At 47.8% G+C, this 5962-nt stretch overlaps 1 long non-coding RNA gene across 1 annotated transcript; it reads right to left on the reverse strand.

The window, feature by feature from the left end:
- Window positions 1–701: 701 nt before the first annotated feature.
- Window positions 702–5756, reverse strand: LOC112545987 (uncharacterized). Its single transcript, XR_003089583.2, has 3 exons — window positions 5514–5756; window positions 4740–4814; window positions 702–1765 (listed from the first exon to the last, which is right to left on the reverse strand). It is a non-coding gene; the product is annotated as an uncharacterized LOC112545987 (long non-coding RNA).
- Window positions 5757–5962: the final 206 nt, after the last annotated feature.

Consider the following 5962-nt stretch of genomic DNA (forward strand, 5'->3'; position numbering starts at 1 on the left):
ACTTTCAGTTACAATAGTCAGACAATGGCCATATCTTGCAGCAATGAGTTAGAAGAAGAAGGCAGAATGTGAAGGCCAGATTTTAATGATATTTGGGGGAGAGGAGGAGCAATGGGATCTAGAGTCTAGACAGAGCAAGGAACAAGCTAGGGGAAAATAAGAGTTGTCAGCAATGTTGTGAGGTTGACAGGCTTGCTGTAGTGGTTTGAATTGCTGTGTTACGCTGCAATTTTCCTTGAAGTGAATTTGCCATTGTAATGCTGTTTCTATTCATTGGCAATAGCCTTCTGCAACTGCCTTTTCAACAAGAAAGAATGCTGCAAATCACATAACAAGCTATCTGTGTACTTTAGTATTGCCTCCTGTGGAAGAAAAGCTCCCTTCCATTGTTGCCACAGACCTACATCACCACTCCATTTTCCCTCAGACAAGTTGTCAAAAAACGCACTCACTGTTGGTGCATCCCTTCATGGCTGGCATCCTAAGCTCTCCTTGTCTAATGCCCCATCAACAGCTGTGCATGCCTATAGATGGTCTACTTCATCTTTTAACTTGGCAAGGTCACTTACGTTTCTCCCATCTTCCAGGATTTCAATAACCCAAATGGACACGTCTCAGGACGCACTAATCAGCCATGTGTCGTCTTACTGTCACTTCAGGCTCCTCTTCCACTCCACTCTCCTGTCAGAGTCGTGGCTTTACAGCAGGGATGAGGAACCTCAAGCCTGGGGGGTGGATGCAGCCCCTGGCTTGCCTGGATCTGACCCCTGAAGCTCAGGTTCCCCCCAGCATTGGGGGACCCACACTGGCATTCCAGCCCCCCCACTGCTCCGCCGTGGAGTTGGAGCACAAAATCTATGAGGCTGAACCCCCATAGGCCCTGGTGTGGGAGGAGAATGTGGAGAGTGTCTTTTTTTCTTCTCAGTTGGGGGCCACATCACTTGTGTGCAACCCCTGACTGATTTTTGGTTCAGTGGCCTCAGACCCAAAAAAGGTTCCTACAGCTTCTCTCTAGAGTCCCTTAGGGTATGTCTACACAACAAAGAAAAGGCTTGGGTGGTGGAGCTGTTTCATTGATTTGTTGAGTTCTAGGTTCAGGCTGGAGCTATAGCCCTGAGACTTTCCCACCCCATAAGGCACTAAAGCACAGGTGCCAGCCCAAGCCTGGAAAACTACAAAACGATGAAACAGCTCCACTTGAACTTTAGCCTCTTGGTATGAGCCTGCTGCGGGTGGCTAGTGGCTGTACATCTACATTAAGTAACTCAAAAGTGAAACAAATCATAATACAACAAAACCAACTTTCCCCCACCATCCCGCAAGCTTGAACTTTTAATCCATCCTTGTTCCTTCCCACTTCTCTGTTCTTTTGCAGAACAGACTCAGAGGCTGTCTCCCTGGGGTCTTGCCCCTTGTCAGGATTCTCAACTCCAGGGCCCTGTCTCAGTCCCTTTTAGAAGTGTCCCTCAGCTCTGCTGCCATCTACCACCAGGGACCATCCAAGGATGTACACTCCCTCCTGAAACTCATTTCACTAGCTCTCAGCCTTTTTTGTAACCCCCCGCTCAGTTGGGTCCAGTGATTAAGGAAGTCCATCTCATCCCAAGCTGAGAAGGATCAGTTGGATGGGTAGCTGATTATTACTAGCAAGGCTGAGCTTGATTCCCTTTAAAGGCCAGCCAACCTTTCACATGGATCCATTGCTCTCCCTGGGCTGAAGAGGGCCTGTCAGCTCCTTGTGGACTTAACTCATGCAGGTTCTTAACTGTAGAAATCAACAGAAAAATTGGAGAAATCAACAGTTGCCAGCAGTGTATTTGTGGCTGCTTGGACACATTATATCATTTTGGCTTTAAAATATTTTAACTTTGCTGTATTTCTTCTCCCGTGTTCTTCCGCAGAGTTTCTGCTCCCCACTAATAATGATTTGCCTAAAGTGAGCAGAAACCAACCACACAAGAAATCAAGGCCACACAGTTCTGAGATCGTGTTTTTCAGTAAGATTTCACAAGGCAAGGCTTGTTCAAGAGGCTGAAAAAGGTTCCAGTTACCAGATAAGTAAGCAAAAAATGAATCACAAGTAAGGCTACAACTCAATCACAGAGGTCACAAATTCCATGATTTTATGAGACCTCCACAACTTGGTCTCAGTCAGGGACTGTGCAGCTCTAACCCTGGGCAGCATGGCTTTGGGCTCTAGCCCTGGGTATTGGGACTCTGGACTTTCATGATTTATTATTGTCCATGACTTTTAATAAAAATACAACACTGTGCCAAAGTCACACCCGTAAGTGTAACAAATGGGAACACTGATAAATCTAGGACTGTGTCTGTTTGCACACAGTGATACTGTACTCAGTTTTACACTAGGAAATAAACCAAATGATAGCACAACTGCTAGGTTCATTATTCCTAACAATAAGTTTATTTATAAAACTAATATTTTGGAATGACATACTTGTTTTTAGAGTGAGGCAATGGATTTGATTAAAGCAAGCCAAAGCTTAACCAGCCAGAAATAGATTTATTCAAACCCTTAGCTTCCTCCACAGCTGCTCTGCTACTGAACATCCTATTCCTGACACACGCATTCAGCTCCTAACTCCTCAAACTCACTGGGGCTTCTTGGCCGTGAAACATGGAGCCCAAGTAGGGGCAGCTCTGGGAACCACACTATCCCCCAATATAACAGCACAAGCATGTTACTTTAAAAAGTAACAGCATTTGGGGGGTGGGAGTTGGAGAAAAAGACACCTGTCATGGCTTAATGGTGATATATCTACCAGGGATGTGAAAGTGTAACCACATCCATGGTTAACTGAGGAGCCTTTACAATTGCACTCAGGCTCCCGGTATGCACAGGGGGTCAACTTAAAAGCCATTTCCCCACACACACCAGCTCCCAAGGAGCCACCTCCCCCCACTGTATAACCACTGAAATTTTCAGCAGTTACACATTTATTTGATTAACCACATTTTAACATCCCTAATATGCATCGGTATGCACCCACCATCTTGCTTAGCACTCACTGGCTACACTCATACTTGGAGCTAGGAACATTATTCCAAGCTTGCACAAACACACTTTCACTTGCTCTCATCTAACTAGTGTGCTAAAAATACGGGTTGAACCTCCCAAATCTGGGACTCTTTGGTCCGGCAACACCTGTGGTCCGGCAGGGCCAGGGATGTTGCTGAACCAAAGAGCCCTAGAGCAACGCAGGAGCTGGAGAGCCCTGGCTGGCCCAGATGGCATCTGGGGAGCCCGCACCTTGGCCCAGAAGCCCCAGCATCAGTGGGACCAGGTGGCAGCCAGGGAGCTCCTACCCAGGCCAGGGAACCCCTGGCGTTAGCAGGGCCACATGGCTGGGGAGTTGTGGCCCCAGTCGTGACCCATGGCTACAACTGAGCTACCTGCAGCCAGGGGGCCCCAGTCAGGAACCCTGAGACACCCCCAATGGCAGTAGGACCAGGATGACTGGGCAGCCTTTGCCAGGGAACCCCATGGCTGAAGCGGAGTTGCTGGAGGCAGACAGCCAGAATCCCCAGCGACAGGAGGGCAGCCTTAGCAGCAGGGCAGGGTGGCCGGGCAATCCCAGCTAGGGAACCCCCAGCAGCCATAGGGATGGCAGCAGGAACCCCAGAGAATACCCTGCAGCAATGGGACCAGCAGCAGTCAAGAAGTCCCCATCGCGAATCCTGGGGCAGTAGGGGGGCAGCAGGATGGAGAACAATGCTGGGCATCTTTAGGGGGACCAGTGGCAGGGAGCACCAGGGAGAGGAGCCCAGGTGTGGTGCAGCCAGCAGGAGAGCACTGACCTTGCCTGGTCCGACAAACTCCTGTTCCCGGAGTGCCGGACCAGGGAGGTCCAACCTGTAATAGTGTAGCAGCAGCTAGGGGCAGCCGCCCCACGTCCAAACCAATGGGATCCAGGACAGCTAGTCGGTGCCATTACTACCCAGCCAGAGCTACTGGGGCTACACTACTACTATTTTTATCAGGCTAGCTCAATGCGAGTTGGGAGAAGAATGTCCATACGAGATAGGAAGCACACCCTTAGCTCCATGCATAGACATAGTCTCCCTTGGTTAGCCTCTCAATGAGGTAGGTAACGAATGACTGGATGAGAATCTAATTCCTCTTTCAACCCTACAGGGTGTCTGGTACATCATGTTCAGGACCCCACACACACCGGAAAATACACACACATAATTTTGCTGTGCAAGGTATAAGAGGAGCCAGATGACAAGTACTCAAGCCCCCGCCAAACTGTTTCCCCATCTGCAGCACTGCTACAATCTGCTGCTCAAATGGGAACTGCAACGGCAATGCTTCATTACTACGTGTGAGCTCCTTCAGTAAGCATGCTAAAAATAACAGACTGTTAACAATCTTCTCCTAACAGCATCCCTACTTTCAGCTGTCAGGCCAGTTCTTGTGTGACCCTAATAAATTATATCCATGGTGAGAGGAGTTTGGGCCTCACTTCTAGTCCTACCCACTGGTCTCACTCATTTGGGTCAATGAAGTGGGGTGGGCAGAGAAACTCTCATGGGGACTTAAAAGTAAGGTAGTTTTAAGAAGGACTTAAGCAACCCAGGGACTGTATACTGAATCTCAGTTTCCCTGTGACATGTAACATGAAAACGCCTCCCTCACTCAAGCTGGGTCAGCTTGATGGACCTGCTTTCACTCTTCCCATTCTTGCTGCTTCGTGCAAACACATCAGAATCCTTACCTCTTATTAGCCAGTGAAGGAAGCATGGGATGCACATAGCATGGCCATCTGCTAAACACACCTTAGAATTCAGATCTGGGTAAACAAGTAAAATTAACTGAGCCGGTGTTCAAGTTAGCTCCTTTCAGGGTATGTCTACACTGCAATTAAAACCCGACTGGCCCATGCCAGCTGATTCAGGCTCCCAGGGCTTGGGCTGAGGGGCTATTTCACTGCAGCTCTTACTATAGCCTCCACTTGTTGGGCATATTAACCCTCCTCTTTCTCCTGTCCAGCCTGCTCCTTTTAGAGCATCCCTCCTTTCCCCAACTCAGCTCTGTACTTCTCTCCCTAGCATCTGCAAATGTACCCTCCCCACTTGGGCCCAAGACTCAGACTGAGGAGAATCAACAGGAAGTTGAGTCATATTAGGAATACGTTGTCGTGTGAGAAGCACGCAGTCTGATTTGCATATTCAGGTCAGGCAGAAGAGATTTATTTCTATGGCCATAGGAGAGAATGCAGAGTGACAGAGGTACAACCTCAGTCATTACAAACTGTAACTCTTGCCCCAAATACAAGGGCTTATATAGCATTCTACCTCTAGGATCATATAATGGAATGCTGACAAAATGCACACTCTCAGGAAACTCAGTAAGGCACAGTTATTCCATAGAAGGAATACAGTTGATAAGAGGAACTATTCAGTAGATAAGGGGAACTAGTAGGTCTTTAGTAATGAAGCAATGGGGTAAGAACTTAACTGCCAGCCTTGCAGTTTTTGTAAAAGCTCACCTTTGACATGGTACATATCACATACTAACTTTAGCTAAAGACACAAACTAAAACCTTAATTTCTAAACTTCCACATCAAGAATTAAAAAGTGTTTTCCAGTGGTTGGAACAGGACTTGTTTCTGGCAGATGTTCAGTTCTGCTGTTAGACACCCTCCCTGAACCTCAGCACAACACCCCAGGCCTGTTTCCAGAGGTTTGAGGGAGGGGCTGAATGTCAGGACTCCTGAACGAACAGGTCCAGGGTGGGTAGTGGTCTCTTCAGAACTGGCCAGCTGCAGAAAGGTTAGCATTATTATTTCACAATGCTGGTTGCTATAGTAACAGCACTACTTTTCTATTTACTCATTCATCTGCTCTAGGAAAGAGATGCTGCCGCAAATATCTGAGAAAGGTCATAGTACAGCGAGCTAACCACCAAAGCTTCAAGGTACATCAAGACTGATGCCA

The sequence above is a fragment of the Pelodiscus sinensis genome, chromosome 1 (genome assembly GCF_049634645.1).
Source record: "Pelodiscus sinensis isolate JC-2024 chromosome 1, ASM4963464v1, whole genome shotgun sequence".
Lineage (NCBI taxonomy): Eukaryota > Metazoa > Chordata > Testudines > Trionychidae > Pelodiscus > Pelodiscus sinensis.